The 20,269-nt window shown below is 42.2% G+C and overlaps 1 protein-coding gene across 2 annotated transcripts in view; it reads left to right on the plus strand.

The window, feature by feature from the left end:
* LOC127569401 (protein FAM53A-like) overlaps positions 1 to 20,269 on the plus strand; it is a 109,481-nt gene that overhangs the window by 12,813 nt on the left and 76,399 nt on the right. Inside the window, exon 1 of one of the 2 annotated variants that reach the window (XM_052014010.1) lies at positions 10,486 to 10,578. The gene's annotated coding sequence lies outside the window, so the exon portion shown is untranslated. Of the gene's footprint in view, positions 10,579 to 20,269 lie in introns of those variants that run through there. The other variant, XM_052014011.1, reaches the window with a different exon arrangement.

Below are 20,269 nucleotides of genomic sequence, written 5' to 3' on the forward strand. Positions count from 1 at the left end.
AACAGCTTACCCACCACAGACGTGAGACTCACCGGTCTATAATTCCCTGGCCTATCCCTATTACCTTTTTTGGACAAGGGGACAACATTCGCTACCCTCCAATCCTCTGGCAACGTCCCCATGGACAACAAGGACTCAAAGATCCTTACCAGCGGTTCAACAATCTCCTCCCTAGCCTCTCGAAGCAGCCTGGGGAAAATCCCGTCGGGCCCCAGAGATTTATCTGTCTTAATATTATTTAACAACTTCAACACATCCTCTCTCTTGATATCTACAACCTCGAGAACATTACCCCTTCCAGCACTCCCTTCCGCATCATCAAGACCCCTCTCCCTGGTGAATACCAAAGAGAAGTACTCATTGAGAACTTCTCCCATTTCTGCCACCTCCAGGCAAATTCTCCCACCTTTGTCCTTAATCGGACCTACCTTTACCCTAGCCATCCTCCTACCCTTCACGTACTTGAAAAAGGCCTTGGGATTTTCCTTAACCCTACTAGCCAAAGCCTTTTCATGTCCCCTTCTAGCTCTCCTCAGCCCTTTCTTAAGTTCCTTCCTCGCTACCCTATATTCCTCATGGGCCCTGTCTGAACCTTGCTGCTTATACCTCACATATGCTACCTTCTTCTCCCTAACAAGTCGTTCCACCTCTCTCGTCACCCACGGTTCCTTCACCCTGCCATTCCTTCTCTGCATCACCGGGACATATTTATCCCTAACATCCTGCATAAGATCCCTGAACATCGACCACATCTCCATGGTACATTTTCCTTCAAAAAGGACATCCCAATTTACACTCCCAAGTTCTCTCCTTATAGCCTCGTAGTTCGCCCTTCCCCAATTGAAAAAACCTCTTGTCCTCTCTGCACCTGTCCCTGTCCATGACAATTTTAAAGGTTATGGAGCAATGGTCACTGTCCCCCAAATGCTCACCCACCAATAGATCCTTCACCTGTCCCGGTTCATTTCCTAAAACTAGATCTAACATGGCATTCCCTCTAGTCGGCCTGTCAACATACTGCGTCAGGAATCCCTCCTGGACACATTTAACAAATTCCGTCCCATCTAAACCTTTGGCACTAAGCAGGTTCCAGTCTATATTTGGGAAGTTGAAGTCTCCCATTATAACAACCCTGTTATTTTTGCTTCTCTCCAAACACTGCCTGCCAATCTGCTCCTCTATATCTCTACTGCTACTGGGGGGCCTATAGAATACTCCTAGTAGAGTAACTGCTCCTTTCTTGTTCCTTAATTCCACCCATACAGACTCTAGAGATGATCCTTCTATAACATCCATCTTTTCCACAGCCGTAACAGTGTCCCTGACAAGTATCGCCACCCCTTCTCCTCTTCTCCCCCCTTCCCTATCCCTCTTAAAACACCAAAAACCAGGAATATTCAATATCCACTCCTCTCCTGACATCAGCCACGTCTCAGTAATAGCCACGATATCATAGTCCCCCATACTTATCCAAGCCCTCAGTTCATCCCCCTTATTCCTGACACTTCTTGCATTTAAGTAAACACACTTCAGTCCATCTACCTTACTACTTTTATAGCCTGTATTCTGCTTCTCCTTCCCCAAATCCTCTCTACCTGTTTGATCTAACTTTTCCCCATTCCCTTCTTCCTCTGACCTACTCCTCCAGTTCCCTTCCCCCTCACAAACTAGTTTAAACCCTCCCGAACCACCCTAGCAAATCTCGCCACAAGGATATTGGGCCCCTTCTGGTTCGGGTGTAACCCGTCCTCTCTGTACAGGTCCCACCTTCCCGAGAAGAGATCCCAATGATCCAGAAATCTAAAACCCTCCCTCCTGCACCAGCTTCCCAGCCACGCAGGAGGGAGGGTTTTAGATTTCTGGATCTGGAGTACTGGAGATGATGCACAAATTAAAGTGAAGTTGTTTCACTATCTGAGGTGCCAAATTCTGAACATGGCTGAAGCATGGAGTATAATTTGAAACTATGTTATTGTGCCAAGGGAAATCTCCCAAGCTCTACTTTCAGATATCAAAGTTAGCAAGTGCCTAAAAATTACTGTGTTGCTACAACTGGATGTACTGGTATTTTATTCTATTGGGTGCAGTTACAGATGACATGAAGGCTCACTGCTAGATTCATGAGTGTCTTTTAAAATGAAGCTGTACTAGGGTGAACTCCCCTAGATCCAGCTGGGTTTATAGAGGTGCTTGAGTTTCTTTATTAAAGTGCTAATTATTGGTTTGATCAGTGCAATAAGCAATTCAGGGATGTAAGCATGGATTTAAGCTTCCTGTCAAGAACTTGCTTCTGCAAATCCTATGAATGCAAGGACTTGCATTTTACACAAACTTTTACCTCTACACTGAAGGAAATAACTTATTGCCATTCTGTTTTGAACTATTACTAATGTAATATTTCATTACAGAGCCTTGTTATTAGGGAAAAGCTACTGTTGAGAGGACTATGATCTTGGGACCATCACAGCCAATTTTATTATGAATTCCACACTTTCTAGAGATTTTTCATCACTTTGGTCTTGTTACAGATCCATCCCTCTGCAGCCCACTTGCCTTTTAACTTAAGGCTAACTGGGATTCCTCTTGACATTTTGGCTTGGATTTACTGCCACTGCAGAAGCATCAATTAAAACCTGTACACTATCCACCTTAGAACACCATGGGGTGCATTCACCCTCTCAGCCAGGAGATTTTATAATCATTAGACTATAAAATAAATCTAGTCATCAGGACATGTGATTGTACATTCTGTAATGAGTCTCATTGTTAAACAATATCTTTTTTGTCTCATTGCTTAGTTGCACCTTCTTGATTTTCAAAAATTAGTGTTTACAGTGCTTTAAATTCTACTCACTAGTAAAGGATGGTGGCAAATAGAATACTCTTCACAGGTGTTTGGTGTTTCCTTTTGCATGGTAAACCAAGGATAGGTGTAGCTCACATTGCACAGTAAACCATTCCATCCCTACATGACTTTTCAAATGAGTATGATTTTCATAAACATTAAATATTGTTGCATTCAGCATAACTCATCACTTGGATTTGGTTGGTGACATTATTCACATCTTAGCACACAAAGTCACAGCTCTGATCTGGGTATTGCCATCAAAATAAGCAAGTATTTTGCAAGATGCATCTAGCAGATACCTTTGCTTCATCCCAGCAACATCTTGCATTTGCCTTTTAACAACATGTTATGCTTTTGTATTGTTAGGTTTCTGCTGCTCTTGCCACAGTTACCTGCTAATGTGTTGTCCCTCCATTTCGTTTTTTAACCCTCTAAGTAAAAAAAAATTAGAATTTTTTTTCCCCTTTGAAACAATGTAGTTGATGTAAACTTCTTGGCAAACATTCATACCAAAACTTTGAAGTCATGGCCTCATTTAACAAAATATTCCAATCCATTCATATTTAAAAGGATCTATTTGACATTCATAGAAACATTGTGCATGTGGCACTACCAACTTTCAATTTAGATATTCAGCTGTGTACAAACAGCAATTCAAAATAAACATCTTGTCTACATCCAATTTGTATGGAAGTCAAAATCCCTGTTAACTATTGATTTGGAATTTTACTTTAGTCCTATAAAAGCCCATTTGGGGTAGCATTACTGGCCTTGACATTCTGGAAGGAGGAGGGAAAATATTCCATAATTCAAACTCCTGGTATTGGTTTATTATTGCCATATGTATTGAGATACTATGGAAAAATATTGTGTGCCATCCGGGCAGATCATTCCATATTTAAGTGCATTGAGGTAGTAAAAATAAAACAATTCCAAATAGAGTGTTGCAGCTACAGAGAAAGTACAGTGCAGCTAGCCAACTAAAGGGCAAGGGCCACATTAAGGTAGACTGAGAGATCAAGAATTCATCTTTAACATACAACGAGGTCAGTTCAAGAGTCTAATAACAGCAGGATAGAAGCTGTCCTTGAGTCTGGTGGTATGTGCTTTCAAACTTCTGTATCTTCTGCCCAAATGGAGAGGGAAGAATGACTGGGTGGGAGGGGTCCTTGATAATGTCAGTAACTTTCCTGAGGCAGTGGGAAGTGCAGACAGAGTCAATGGAGGGGAGGCTAGTTTGTGTGATGGACTGGGCTGCGTTCATGACTCTCTGCAATTTCTTGCGGTCTTGGGCAGAGCTGTTGCCATACCAAACTGTGTTGCACCTGGATAGGCTGCTTTTAATGGTGCATATGTAAAAATTGGTAAGAGTCATCGGGGATATGCCAAATTTCCTTAGCCTTCTGAGAAAATAGAGGCTTTGGTGTGCTTTCTTGGTCATAATGTCTACGTGTCTAGATGAGGACAAATTGTTGGTGATATTTATACCTGGGAACTTGAAGTCCTCAACCATCTCCACCACAGCACCATTGATACAGACGGGTGTGTACTCCATCCTGCTTCTTGAAGTCAATGACTAGGTCTAGGAATTTGGAGATGAGTTTGTTTGGAATTATGGTGTTGAAGACAGAGCTATTGTCAGTAAATAGAAATTTGACATATCTTTATTATCCAGACGAGTGTAGAGCCAGGGAAATGGCATCTGCCATGAACCTGTTTTGCTGGTAGGTGAGTTGCAATGGGTTGAGGTTGTCTGGGAGGCTGGAGTTGATGTGTACCATGGCCAGCGTCTCGAAGCACTTCATGGTGGTGGATATCATTAAGGCACATTACCTTGTTTTTCTTTGGCACCAGGATGATAATGGTCATCTTATTGTTTTGTAAACTACCTATCCTAGAATTTTAAAAGCTGGCTTTTTTTTGTATTCTTTTTGGAAGAACAAACCATGGATGGAGGAGAATCTGGGGAGACCGGAAGATTAAGGCAGTTAAATCAATTACAAAGTGAAGGGAAGCTTGGTTAGTCTGGAAGCTGTAATAAGAGCAATGGAGAATAATTAGAGATCTGAAGAAGGTTGGAGATTGAAGGTGGCAAGACCAGGGAAATATCTGCACAGACCAGAATTTAGCAGAGACCTAAATAGGTCAATAAGGGGCACTGGATGATCAAGACAATGTGAAATATCGTATAGGGAGCTAAATGTGGTACTAATCCAAAATTTGCTGGGAGGATAAGAAAACAGCTTTGAAATAAAATTCTGGAGATAACAAAAGCTCAGGAGAACTTTGATGACAGATGGGCTTGGGTAGGGGTGATGTTGCAGTGGAGAGGATTTTAGCATGTTCACAGACTGTAGCTTTAGATGAGCTGAACTAGGAGCTTATGGGGTCTGAAGATGATGGAAAACATCCTTGCAGTCAGGTGGACCAAGTTGAAGGGCCATCCAAGATCCTTAAACAGAGTGATCAGAATAAAGGGATATCTGGGTTAGGTGTCAACTTGTTAAATTATATATAATGTTCTTGAGCAATAGAAAGGATGGAGAGAAGGTTGGACCCAATGGGTTATCTTTGGAACCACAGCCAAATGTGTGGTAATATTTTGTCGACACTGGCACTCAAAACTATTCATTGTATTTATTTTTGTCAACTGTGTGTGGTTATGTAGCCTTCCTAACCTGTGACAAGATATTGCAGGCTTGAGTCTCCCTCCAGTTACCCAAGCACACTAATTAAGGTTGATCTGTGAGATTGCCACACTGTTGGTGTTTTTGGGAAGGCCCCTTTTCTTTTCTCAGGCAGGCACAAATGATCCCATAGCACCTTTTCAAAGAGATGGGGAGTTTCTCCTGGGTGACCTGTTCAATGTTTATCCCTCCACCAGTTTAATGACCAAATAATCTGAAGGGTTTTTGATTTCAATTCCATTTAACACATCTTAGAAAATGAAAAGGCCCATACCTCCATGCAGTACATTCTGGTCAATAATTAATGTTGTGATGAATGACATGAATGGGTGGTTACACAAGAAGGACCTGCAGATGCTGGAAACACACAAAGTGCTGAAGGAACTCAGTGGGTCTGGCAGCTTCGATGGAGGGAAATGGGCAGGTGTTTTAGGTCGAGACCCTTCATCAGGATTGGAAAGAAAGAAGGGAGAAGCCAGTATAAAAGGGTGGTGGTGGTTGGGGGGTGGCAGTTGGAGCAAGAGCTGGTGGGGGAGGGGGAGAGTGGGAAGGATGTAAGAGGACGGTGGACCATGGGATAAAGGGAAGGAGGGGAACCAGAGGGAGGAATGTGTGGGTGATGGGCAGATCGAGAGGACGGGGTAGAGGAAAGAGAAGGGGTGATGGGGCCAGAGGGATAAGGGAAAACAAAGGGGGAACAGAGGCAAATGGTTACAGGAAGTTAGAGAAATCAATGTTCATGCTGTCACATTGGAGACTACCAAGGTGGAATGTGAGGTCCTGTTCCTCTAATCTGCAAATGGGTAGTTCTTGTGTTGTGAATTTTCTTGGATTCTGATACCTGTGCCAAGCGACAGCTATTTCCAACAAAAGAATTCAATGACCTGTCTTTGCCATACACTGACATTGTCAACTGTGGCGATGGCAGCAGGTCAGGGGCTGGGTATCCTACAGAGAGTGGGTAACCATCTGAATCTATCCCTAATTCAAAATGGTGCAAATTAGGAGTGTAGTTGCATGCACCTGGATGTGTGCTTCTCCAACAACATTCAGGTACATTTTGGATTGGAACCACAACCACCATCCTAAAATTTCACTCCTTTCAACAGGGCATTGAGGCTGCAGTGTATATTCTCAAAGAACAGCAGTTGTTAGCCAAGCCAATATTGACCATACTTCCTGACATGTAACCTCTACTATGAAGCAGGACAGGAGCAACAGGCACCTGGAAATGCCACCACAGAGTAGTTCCTTCTTTTTATTGTTGGGGATGTTGGTATCACTGGTGAAACCAGCAGTTATTGCGTTCCTAATTTCCCTTCAGAAGGTGGTGATGAGCTGCCTCCTTGAACCACTGCTATCTCAGTGAAGTTATTCTTACAACATAATTGGGGGTGTAATTCCAGGATTTGGTTCCAGTGACAATGAAGGAATGGTGATTATATTTCCAATTCAGGACTGTGTAGAAATTAGAGGAAATTCCTTCCATGCACTTGAAACCCTCGTCCTCTTTGGTGATAGAGTCACGGGTTTGGGAGTGCTGTTGTAGGCACTTAGGCATGTAGCTTCAGTTAATTTTGTAGATCATGCATGCTACACCCACAGGACACAAATGGTGGAAGGAATGAAAGTTTATGATGGTGGACAGGGTGCCAATCAATTGGGCTGTTTTGTCCTAGATAGTGTTGAGCTTGTGAATTGTTGGAGATGCAGTGATCCAGGCAGTGGAGAATATTCCATCACACTTGTGATATATGACTTGTAAAGATTTTGGGGTATCGCTTTCTGCAGGGTTCCTAGCCTTCTCTTGTGGTTGATGCAGTTGAGCTTCCGGTCAACTTCTGGTTGAGCTTCTGGATGGTGAAAGTGCCTTTAAAGATCAAGAGTAGTTGGTTAGATTCTCCCTTGTTGGAGGTGATCATTGCTTGGCATTTTTGTGGCTTATGAGCCCATGCCAGAAAGTTGTTTAGGTCATGATACATGCAGGTATGGACTGCTTCATTTTGTGAGGAGTTGTGAAGGCAATTGAACACTGTACAATAATCAGTGAACATCTCTGCTTCTGTCATATCTTTGACTTGGGAGAACCTTCAGAATTGTTACGGTTGTTCAAGAGGACTGCTCAACACAATCTTAAGGGCAATTGGGGATTTTGTAATAAATCCAGGTCTTCCAGTCATGTCAAAATTCCATAAATAGCAAAATGACTTATTTAGTTCAATTGTGGGAAACAGTGTACAAAATGGCTGCTGTTTCTTGTATTACATATGTGATTTACAATCTGAGGAAATACATTGGTAGCGTAGAGCACTTTGGAACCTGGTTAAAGGTATGTGAAATGTGCTATGCAAATGCCTTTTTCCTGGCACTGTACAATGTAAGGATCAAGTGGGCTCAGGATTTAGCTTCAATGTAGCTTCCTGAACACTTGGAATCACCTGCTTTAGGGTCTAAGTTTAGCTGTAGAGAGTGACAACTTGTGCGAGGTACTAGCAAGCTGGTGCATCCATACTTCCTTAGCCATATGCCTTTTAGGAAAGAAATTAGTACAAAGGTCATTAAATTCTAAATCACTAATCTGATTCCTGCTCACATTGCGTGAGTCACATACCAACTGAAACATTAGCTGTCTCAAGACCTGGATGTTTTCTTAAACAAAAATGGCATTCTTGATTTAATCCCAGTGATAAACGTCATTACAGGTATTGTTCTGCCTTTTTGTACCTGAAAAGATTTGGAAGTGGCTGTGAACAGGAAACTTTTGAAAATGAGCTCACGGCCTTGATGGGCTATTACAGGAAATCCCTGTTCTATGAAGGATATACCATTATATTTATAACTAAAGTGAACTTTTTATCTCAAAATTAAATCATCAACTTCAGGCTTAACTCCCAGGTTTTATTAAATGAGGGTACACCACCATTTTTTCAGATCCTTTATGTGACTTTTTGTAACTGGGGTCATTTTATTTACCTTGAGACTGGTGTCTGAATGTATGTACAAGCAAACTGTGATTTGGTTGGTGACAGGAACAGGCCCTGTAATAATTGCCTTATTTGGAGTGGGTGCCTAACAATCAGACTGCTAATGGACACACAAAAATGGCAGTCAGAACTACAGTTGATAACAAATATAAAAACTTCCTGAGTGGGAATTATTTCTTTAAAGAAGGTTGAGAATCTATCATTCTCTACATAAAGTGTTGTAATTTAAAGGGATATTTATACTTGAATCCAGTGCCTTTTTGTACAGCAGCAGCCATGCATTGCTACTTCCCTTTCTCCTATTTCCCTCCCCCACCCTGTCTTAAAACCAAGTGCTGAGAAATTTCATGTCACGTTGGTCATGTCATTGAGACTGAGTTTTGTTTTTCAAGCTCTGCAACCTTACTCTAGCTGACACTTGGACAGAAACATTTTGAACCAGACATTAATCAATTATCTAAATTCTTGTGATGCTTCCTTTATTGAAACTGAATAGTTGGAACTGCATTTTAATATAAGTTTCAGCCAACGCAGAACAATGGTACTGAATGTTTAAAGTGGCAATGGCCTGGTACCATGTGACCAGCCAGCTGTTTTGCTCTGTGATTTAAGCTCCTTTTTTGTGCCAATGGAACAGAAACTAGCATATTTATTTTTTAAGAAAACACTTACATTAAATTGTTTTCCTGTCCTTTCAAAGACTTTCTGTTTAGATTTCTCCTGAAGGGGAACAAAAGAATCACGTGCTACATAATATATTCTGTTCGATCACAGAAAAGGAAAATAACTCAAAGGAACACGAGGTGATTGATTTCCAAACTGGAGAAATCCAAGCACATACAGCTAGCTCTGTGATCTATTTGCAAACTAAATTACGATCATTCAGATAGGTCAATTAGAAGCTGGGGTTGTTTTATTTTCCTTGTACAATGTATTTGTGCAATTTGTCCCTTGCATTCGCTGGGTTCACATGAAATTAATATTCAACCAGAGGAAATATGGTCAAAGTTTAAATAAAACTTCCACGTGCTGCTAGGTGGAAAACTACCCCTTTGAAATAAAGCAAAACATTTAAGTTGCCCTGCTAGAGATGTTAAAAGCTCCTCGTTGGCATTGCAATAAGGAGATGAAAAGAGCCCCGTTGACAGAGCGCAAACAGGAGGACAGGGTTTGCAGCTCCCGCAGAGCGGAAGCGGCGGCGTGAGATCATCCGGGCAGGACTACAACTCCCGGCAAACTCCGCGCCGGCTCGCCCAAGCAACGGGCAATCGGTGAGGGGGGTTGTCATTTGTTCTTCTTCCCCTTTCCGCCGCTCACGCCTTCGAAAAGTACTTGAGAATTATTCAGTGGGATCCTCTATCATAATTTAGAGGAGATGCACCATTCCTTTGGTACCAGTATGGTTTATTGGAGTTATCAATCTATTTACTTAATTCCATCCTCCCTCCGGTTCTGCGCTGCACTGGCTCGGTCCGCGAGGCTTTCATCGCTCCCTCATGGGCTGAGCCATTCACGCACCAGGGGGAACTCCAAAACCTAATCCCACAACCATCTCCACTAAGAAGAGCCACAATCTTAAAAATATTTATTTAAGATATTAATTCCTAAACTTAATTTTGAGAATGTGAATTAAGAGTGGGAAAGGGCTATCCTGCTAACGGTGGTCACCTCAGCTAAAGCTGACCCCCCTTTTTCCCATCGCTCCTTTCCCCGCCCATTTCCCCAGCTCGCGGCCATTCGGGTTTCTGGAAACCGGCAGGACGAGGGGGGGTTGTCCTCCTGCCTATGTCCGGGAACAGAAATAATTCACTGAGCTCTCATCCCATTTCCACAAGGGCACTGTTATTTAGAATATATAGAGAGATCAGAGAGTGCAAGCGCAGAGTGAAGCCGGTAGGCTTGGACTAAGTGGTGAGCGAAGGCGCCAGTCACCCCCACAGGCTACAGGGCCGTGGCAGTGCCCAGTGGTTATATAAGGCGCCGAGTGGTCCCCGTTGCTCAGTTGCCTGGAGTGCGTTACTAAGGAGACGGCGGCAGGAGGAAGACACTGATGGTGGCGGTGGGTGCATCCGCTTGTCAGCTGCGGGGAGCCCCTTAGCAACCGTGACATAAGTTCTTGGGCTTAGGGCTGGCTGGTTTGGGAGGGTGGGGGAGGCCTGCCGCACCACAGACTGCTACAGCAATGCTTTGCTGGGTAACTTTTCAGTGTGTTTGCCTACGTGCTGTCCATCAGAACGTGAGGGCGACGAGTTTGCTTTAGTTGCTCAGGGAAAGCGCTGCTACCACAGCGGGACCTAGCATGATCCCCTCCCGGCTCCCCAGGCACGCTGGAGCGGGGGGGAGGGGGGGGGGGGAAGGAGGGTGCACGGTGCGGCCGGACAGTGAGGGGATATCTCAGGGCCACTTGTTGCAAGTTTCCCCTTCTTCACCCACGCCTCAGCAGCCCAGCCGGAACTCTTGATAGCTCGCACTAACTGCAGTGTGACCAATGGCCCCAGCAGACCCACCTTTGCCAACCCCAGTCAGAGGGAAAGGGAAAATATATTTATTCCTTGAGCTCCTTTTTTTATTTGCTCCTGCCAAAATTAGCCGGTTGTTATTCTGAAATCGTGCAGGAGCGAATTGGATTTTGCAACAGAATTTCAAATGGGGAAGGGTGGCCTTTTAACGTCCAAATATAGTTCTAGGACAGGAAGATTGTGCAGGCCTCTTCCAATTCTCCCCATCAAAAGCCACTAGGAGGTGCACAAGATGTGTCTGGATCACCCCTTTTCATTTATTCTTGATCCCTCCCCCTCAGAGCCTCACTCCCACTCACTTTATCATGTTACCAGACAGTTGCTTCTCTTCTTCCCCCCCCCCCACCTTTGCCCCCACTTCAGTCCACTGCCTGTTCCTCCCCCCTCTTGTGCCCCCTGGTCATTGCACCCCCTCTGTTGACTCTCCCTCCCCCTCTATTGACCCCCTGCCTCCCCCTTTCTGTTGCCCCCCTCGATTGACCCCTCCACTCCGTTGGCCTCCCCTCCTCCGTTGGCCTCCTCTCACTTCTGTTGACCCTTTGCCTCCTCCCTCCCCCCCATTGCCTCCCGCACTCTCTGTTGCCCCACCTGCTCTCCCAGCCTCTGCCCTTTTCAGTCACATGTTTGCCGTAATGCAAATTATGTATTTTGCACTACTGGAAGTTGTATTCATATAAATCACCACTTCACTTCTGGGCTCTGCATCCTGACTTCAATTTGAGTATTGCTTAACTTTTCTCTTCATTCTAACACTTATTTATTGTAGGATATTTCCCTTCATATTTAAACCTATTTCTTCAGTGCCACTTGTGTTGCCCACCTAGCTAACCTTGTGTCTGGAAACCTTTACTGATAGTGGAGATACTTTCTTCGAACTAATTAGTCATGTAGTTGAGGATCCTATGCAGGTTTGGGGTGGTTGGTAAAAAAAACAATTTGTCAGATAAAATAGTGGCGTGATTTGGAGTTTAAAATTTAATGTGCTTTTGATTGGCAGGAAATGAATGTGTTGTACTTCTAGTCTCACTTTGCTCAAACTGCTTAGGTACAAGGAATAAATAGTTTGGGAGTTTTATTTGCACTGTTTGTTGAAGTCTCCATTTGGTTCCCTTTTTTCTTGCCTTTCCTCAAAGTCATGCCTTTTTCTAGGATGCAGTTCAACAAGATATTGATCCTCCCTTAACTTTCCCTTTTATTGACATGACTCTTAGCAGATATTCCTGCGAGGGAGGGGTATGAGAAGGATACATCTGGGTTTGTTGGTTAGATTTTTTTTAATTGATTTTGAAAGATGAGGCCTTTGATGTCCTAATTGATGAGAAGATGATGGGAAGCTAGCTGCTTTAGCTGCTGCTGCCTGATTAAGGTGCTTCCATGGTGCTGTTGAGTAGGGAGTTCAAGGATTTGGACCTAACGGTGCTTAAAGAATGATGTTACACTTCCAAATCTGGATAGTGTATGACTTGGAGAGAACATGTAAGGGGTGGTGGTCCTATGTACCTGCTGCCATTGTTCTTCCTGGTGGTAGTGGATCATGACTTGTGATATGTACTTACTTGTACAGCAGAAGATGACTAGGTGATTTAGTCTGAAACACTATTTTAATGTGCCTGCAATTTGGTAATTTGTGACATACCAGGATAGAAACTGGAAACTTTATCTGAATCATGTCTCCATGGAATGCCATGCTGACCTGTAGAGTCCTGGCTTCCTTTGATCAAGATCTCAACAACTTTCATTCATTGAAGACTAAATAAAAATGAAAAAGGGAACAAGTCCAGAAGAAAACTGAAGTGCCTTTATATTTGGAGGGGAAGTAATCTTTCTTAATGAATACTTACTGCTACTTTATAACTTGTTCATGTACACTAGTGAAAGTAAAAATTCAAAGATCACTTTTTATGATGTGTTTTTAATATATTAATGTACTTTGATCATTTCATTCCACTAAAGGGTAAAGTGCAATAGTTCAACTACCTTCATATTCTTGATAGTCAGCGGGGATGGCTGGTGGGGGAAGGCACTGGAAATTTGTTAATGGAAGCTCCAATGAAAATTGCCTCTAAGGCATTGCTATGAATGGGAATTTCTGGTGCAGAGAGATTTTGCTAAATGATGCAGGCTCTCTTGTAATCAACCCACTGGTATTTTGACCCGGCAATGTTTCCCTTTACCGCCCAAATTCCTCCTTCAGAAATGATGGACTGCTCTTAATTTGTGTCCTTGGGCTGGTGCTACGTACAACAGCAAGGTCCTCCTTGTGAATGTATGGGAACTTGTTTGCAAACTGCAGGCTTATTGAGTATTTGCCTGACATGGCCTCTTTTGCACAGTCAGAATGTTTAACCAGGATATTTCTGTCAGAATCCCAGAGTATGTCATGTCTCCCAGGCAGGACAGACCCACTGTATATTGCAGCATAGCCAAGAATGGCTGTGGGATTCCTGAACATTTTCTCTGGCATAAGGTCAAACCTGGGCAAGGAAACCTGCTGCTTGCCTTCTGTTTGAGCCGATGAATTAATATTTTACAATATTGAAGATAACTTGGAAGGAGCACTGAATATAGCATTGGCACAGGGTGAGAGACTTCAAAGCCTTCCACAGAGTGCTTTGGTAATGCTACCATGGAGCTGGGCAACTCATGAATGAAACAAATTCAAAAGCAAAATACTACGGATGCTAGAAATCTGTAATTACAGGAACTAGATAACTGCCAATCTGAATACGCAGCAGGTGGTGAGAGAAGAAATGAACAATAAATCTACCACCTTGTTATCATCAATCTACCTTTTACAGATGCATCGTCCATGATATTAATGGGAGGAGTATACACCATGCTGTTGAGTTGTAGAGACAGTCCAATTGTTACACCAAGGACAGTGTCCATTGTGTTTGGCAGTACCACTGTCCTAAAATGGGATAGATTTGGAACTGGGTAACCATGAGGTGCAATGTCCCATAGCAACAGCAGAACTGCATTCCATGAAAATTTGTTAACTTAATGACGTGCTCTAAGAAGTCAAAAGAAACCAATTGTGGTTCAATAAGAAGTCCAGAAAAGCATGGTAGGATCAAGCAACAGGCATATTAAAAATGAGGTCCCTTCTGGGCAAAGCTACAACACAAGATTAAATGCATGTAGAGAGGAAGAACAGAGCTCAGCAATGCCACACAATGAACCAGAGCAAGAAAATTAAAAAGATAACTGCATATGCTAGAAATCTGAAATAGAAAATGCTGGAAACACTCAGCAGGTCAGGCAGCATCTATGAAAAAAGAAACGCTTTGAAAGAGAAATGAGAAACAGAAACTGCAGAACCGATGAAGGGTCCTGCACTGGAAATATTATCAGTTTCACTTTCCACAGATGCAGCCAGACCTGCCAAATGTTTCCAGCATTTTCTGTTTCTGTATCTGGTCAAAGCTCGCCATTCCTGTCTCATCAACTCCTGAATGGTGGGCTATAATTAAGTGCCTAATAAGATCCAAGAACATCCCCATTCTCAATGAATGCATGCTCAGCATCTGAGTGATAAAGATGAGGCTGAAGCATCTGAAATTGTCTTGAGCATGAAGTGCCAAGTGGATGATTACATTACTGCAAAGAAGGAGGCCATTTTGCCCATTGGGTCCATGACGACTTACAGCAGAACCATCCCATCAGTCCCATTCCCCTCCCTATTTCCCTGTAGTCCTCCAGTGTTCTCCCTCACATGTCCATCTATTTGCCTTTGACTCTTTTGCCATTTATCACACTCGGGTAGACTGTAGTCAATTCACTGAGCAGCACATTTTTGGGGTATGGGAGAAAAGCACAGAACCCATCTGAAACCCACATGACCGCAGGTAGATCGTGGGCAAACTCCACAGACGTGACATTCAAGGTCAGGATCGAACCCAGATTCCTGGGATTCTGAGGAGCAGTGCTAACTGTTGAACCACTGTGGCACCATACAGATGCCCTGAGATTCTTGACCTCAGGGCTGAGGTCCTTGCTATTTATAAAATCCAGGTGCCAGCCAATTTGGCTCATTTCATGTAATATCAAGAAACTTCTGAAAACACTGGATATAGCAATCGGTAATGAATTGGACAATATCTGAGCTGAAGACTTGCACTCAGAATTAGCCACACCTTTGACCAAGCTCTTCTAATTCAGACACAACACTGGAATCAACCTGACAATGTGGACAATTGGGCTGAAGCCATTAAAATCAGGACAAATCCATTCTGGCTATTACCACTCCAGTCTACACTCAGACAGCACAATGAAGGAAGGTGTCATTAACAGTGCTATTAAGTGGCACTTGCTCACCAATAGACTGCTCACTATTCAGTTAGAGTTTCGATGGGATATTTCTGCTGGAGACTTCGCTGCAGCCGAGGGAATCTCACGTCCATTCTTTCTACCCTTGTCTAATCTCTTCTCACTTAAAAACCCAACAATTCTGATGCACTCCTCCACAGATGTCCTCTTTCCTTGCACCCCTCTCACTTGGCCTAGTTCAGATAAAAGATCATCATCCTGAATCCTTAATTCTTTTTCTGTGTCGACAAATGCTGCCTGACCCGCTGAGTATACAAAGCATAGTTTTATTTCAGACTTCCAATATCATTATTTCAGACTTCCCCAGGGTTGAAATGTCTAGTACCAGAGGGCATGCATTTAAGGTGATAGGGGGTAAGTTCAAAGGAGATGTGCGGGGCAAGTTTTTTTTACACCGAGTGGTGGGTGCCTGGAATGCGCTGCCTGGTCTGGTGGTGGAGGCAAATATGACAGGGGTGTTCAAGAAGCTCTTAGACAGGGACATGAATGTGAGGGAAATGGTAGGATATGGACATTGTGTAGGCAGAAGGGATTATTTAGTTGGGCATTTTATTACTAATGTAATTGGTTTGGCACAACATTGTGGGCTGAAGGGCCTGTTCCTGTGCTGTACTGTTCTATCTGCAGTTTGTAACTTTTTGAGCAGTGAAGTTTGTAGTTCAACGAAAAGACTGTAGTGGTTCAATATGGTAGCTTGCCAATGGCACCTTCAATCTGTGGCGGGAAAAAATACTTCTTAAAGCAGTGCATTGTAGGTGATGGTATCAAGAATGAATACAAGCTTTAATGTGGATTTTCAGACTGAAATTTATACTGTCCAACAGGAAAAGAAGCTACTTTTGTTTTGAAGATATAATTTACTTGAGTCAACATACATGTATCTGGTGCTTCATTGTGTTAAGAATGACCATTACCTGATTTTTTTTAAAGCAGTATTTCCTTCCCCTTTAGGTTTTCCCCCCAAAATCCTTGAATTTTATGTATTTGGTTCTTCAAGACTCGACCCAAATGAGGGATTTACCAAAGGCTGTAATCTGGGGAAATTTAAACTCTTAGCTCAGTCTGGGGAATTCCTCATTGTGCTCAGCTGCTGACTATAGTGTAAGACTCCATGACTCTAAGCCAGTTGCTTCATTTGAAGGTTGATGAGGTGGTCATAATAGTTATTTTGTTTAGGCTCAATGCATCCTGGTCATTTGATATGTTGACTATTTCGTTAAAGAAATAATCACTGGAAAAGTTATAAGTTAAGTGAGTAGTCACCTTTAGTTGATTAGATGTTGTTTGGAGTACACATAAATGGGAGAATGGTGTTTTGAGCCAGGGGTGGGGTGGGGAGTGGTAGAAGGTTCTGGTATAAACAAAATATTAATGGATTGAAACATGAGCTCCTCCTGTTATAGTCATTAAATCCATCAATATTGCTCTTCACACTTCACATTTAAATTACTAAATGTTGGAAAGAGAAAGGCAAAGACCGGCCAATGTTTTGAGTGGGACTCTTCATCAGAACTAGCATTTTCTATTTCTTCATTGCCAACGTTAATAATTACCCTGTTGTATCTTGAAAAATTGCATTACACTAATTGGGGTTTAAAGATATCTAAAACTTTTATAACCACACACTGCTGGAACCCTGGAGCCTTGTAGGTGTAGCCTTGGTTGTGTTATGACTGAGAATCTGTATTGGTTGATATATTACTGTAAACTTCAACACAATCCCTAAACCCGAGGTTGTTACAAGATTCCACAGAACCATTGGTGATAGATACTGAAGTGCAAGTACTGGCATAACAAGCCAACTCTATAATTGTGAAATACAGCTGTGATGTTTTCAAGATTTTTAATCTTTTCTCCCGGAGTAACTTCAGTTGCAATTGAGCCAACTAATTTCCATGGGAATTGTATTTCTTCCAGCGCTGTCCTAATGACTGTACGAGACAAGCTTGTGAGTGCACAACTTGAGTGTTAGAACTTTTTCACACAGCCTTTGCACTCTGGCAATCAATCTAGATGACTGAAGCACAAAGCTTGGACTTCAGGGCAGGAATGATGTAGGCATAGACTATCCAGTGTGATAGATTAGCAGTAATTACTGTCGTACTGTTGACTGTTGGACCTTGCTTTGTGCTTAACAGGGCTGTGCATGTAGGAGATTGTTGACAGATTTCCTTTTAAGATCGCTTGTTTTATGATCTTTTACTGTACTTGGCAACATGGTCATTGTATGAAGTGCGTACAGTAATCAGTGTTTGTGCAATTTCGACCACAACCCTTGCAATACTTTTAATTTAAAATCTGTTTATTTGTAATATTTGTCTTTTCACCATATTCCCCTTATCTACTGCCCAAGTAAATATTCCCCCGAATCTAAAACTTAACCCTTAAATAGTGTGTATGTTTGTAATTGTTTTTGGGTAAGGATGAAAATGTTGCAATGCTAAAAATTGCCAGTGATGTCCAGAGGCTGTGTATGGTGAATGGCTTAATTATCCAAATTGGATTAGCAGTTGTACTTTTTCTTTTAGCCACATTTCTTTCTCATACACCATCCTTCCCCTCCACCCCCAAACCCATAATCCTAGCTGCACCCATGGAGTCAGGGAACAAAATGCATGGCAAGGTATGATCCATGCAGGAATCAACACATTTTCTATCTTTTTCATGGCATTTGGAAGCAACCTGAGTTGTGTATGTTTAAGGGAATCTCTTGATTAGGTCTGGCAAATCTCAGTGATGTGCTGCAGCTATTGACCTAACTTGATTTGCCGACGGCAAGATAATTGCTTTGTTTCTGACTCCAGGATTTTCTGGCCATTTATCCACGTGTCTAGTCTGCTTTGTAGATGGGAAATTACAGCTTTTTAATGGTCATTTTCCTTTCACTTGTAAAATGCTAAAAATAAGTTGTGCACTTTTAACTTTCAATGTAGAGGGAAGGTGATGAAAAGAAAAATGTCACAATAAACAGATGTTAAAATAAAAATATTGGAAGAATTGTGGCTAAAATTATACAGACTCTTTGGTTATATTATCGGTGCACCTCAGTTGCTGATACAAAAGGATGCTTTATATATTTTTTGGCTTTCCTGTCTATTAACTCCTAGTTCTTTGCATGTTAGCTGGCATGGGGGAATATTTGGTGCCTTGGATAGGAATTCAGTGTGTTAAAAATCATTTAGACCGTAGAATTGGTCCAGCACAGAAGACCATTCAATTCATTGTCTTGCAATGGCTGTCAACAAGACTAATCTAGTCTGTCTCTTCAAAAACAAAACAAAACTGCAGAATCTGGAAATCTGAAATAAGAAAACAGAAAATGGTGGAAATACTCAGCAGATTGGGGAGCATCTTGGGGAGAGAAAAAGTGAATAATTTTGTTTTGGATTATCTTTTCAATAAGATAATTATTGGATTATCAGATCTGGCCTTTTCTGACACAAACAGGAAAGGCTGCTGATCTGAAATGATTGAATTCAGTGTTGAGTTCTGAAGGCTGCAGTGTACTTGGGTAGAAGATGAAGTGCTGTTTCTTGAGCTTACATTAGACTTTGCTGGAATAATATAGGAGACTAAAGACAGAGAGGTCAGTATGGGAGTCTGTCTTTTTCCCACATGCCCTGCAGTTTTTTCTCCCTCCAAGTGTCTATCCTGTTTGCTTTGGAAAGCTCAGACTGAATCTGCTTCCACCATCCTTTAAGGCAATGAGTGAAGATTATGGCCACTCGCCGCATGGAAAAAACATTTTCCTTGAGTCACCTCTGATTCTTCTGCCAATTGCTTAAAATCTGTCTTATGTTCCTTGGCCCATTCTGCCTGAGTATAGTTTCTCTTCATTCATTCTGTCTAGATCTTAATGATTCTGAGTGCTTCTACAAAATTACCTCTCACCCTTCTCTGCTCAAAGAACAATTCTGTAATAAAAACAGAAAATACTGAGAATACTCAGCAGATAGGTGGCATCTGTGGGAAGAGAAACAAAGTCAACATTTCAGGTCAGAGACCCTTAATCTGAGTATTTCCAACATTTTCTGTTTTTGTTTTAGATTTCCAGCATCTGCAGGTTTGCTTTTGATTTTCGTGAGCAATTCTATCTTCAGTTTATCCATGTAAGTGAAGTCCCTTATCCTTGGGATATTTCTACTAAATCTCTCGAGGCTTTTAGAACATTCCTATGGTGCAATGTATAAAGATTCATCAACCCTCCTTGCTGTTGTACCATGCACTGTTTTCGACGTGCACAACCAATGATCCCGTATGCTTTTTTTTTCATTTTCTTCAACTGGAGTTCTTTTGTTCTCAAAAATGTGTATATGTATGCACCTCTGTCTTTGCACTCCCTTTAGAACACTGTCAATCTCTTTTATTTTTTGGACTTCAGTTTTGCTGTCAGGTTATTATATAAGATCATAGTTTCCGCCTGTATGTGAAGGAGGGAAGGAGGTGGGCAGACTGTTGCCAGTTTTCTTTTGGAAATAATCCTGGAACAAGTTTAGACTGTGAAACAGCTTCAACTTGAAGCAGCTGTACCACCTCGAAATGCTTCTTGTGTTCTTAAGCCATTCATCCCATCACGTGGTGACGTTGAAATAAGCACATTGTAGCATCACGCAGTTGCTCAAACTCTATGCTTTAAGTTGCATTTCTTTTGCCTGTCAATATTCTTCAACATGGCAGGATAGGAACAAAGAGGATTTTGTGCATGTAAAACATTCCCGTCAAGTTTCAAGTATCTGCCCCTCTGACAGTAGTTAACCTTTGGATTAATCCTTTTCTTGTGCTGTTTTGTCTTCAGAAATCTTTTTCAAAAACCCATAATCTTACCTGGCCTGGACTGGGGTCCTTCATGTACACCAAGCTACCTTAATTCATGTTAATGTTCTAGTTCTTCCTTTGAGGCCT

Source organism: Pristis pectinata, chromosome 4, assembly GCF_009764475.1.
Source record: "Pristis pectinata isolate sPriPec2 chromosome 4, sPriPec2.1.pri, whole genome shotgun sequence".
Lineage (NCBI taxonomy): Eukaryota > Metazoa > Chordata > Chondrichthyes > Rhinopristiformes > Pristidae > Pristis > Pristis pectinata.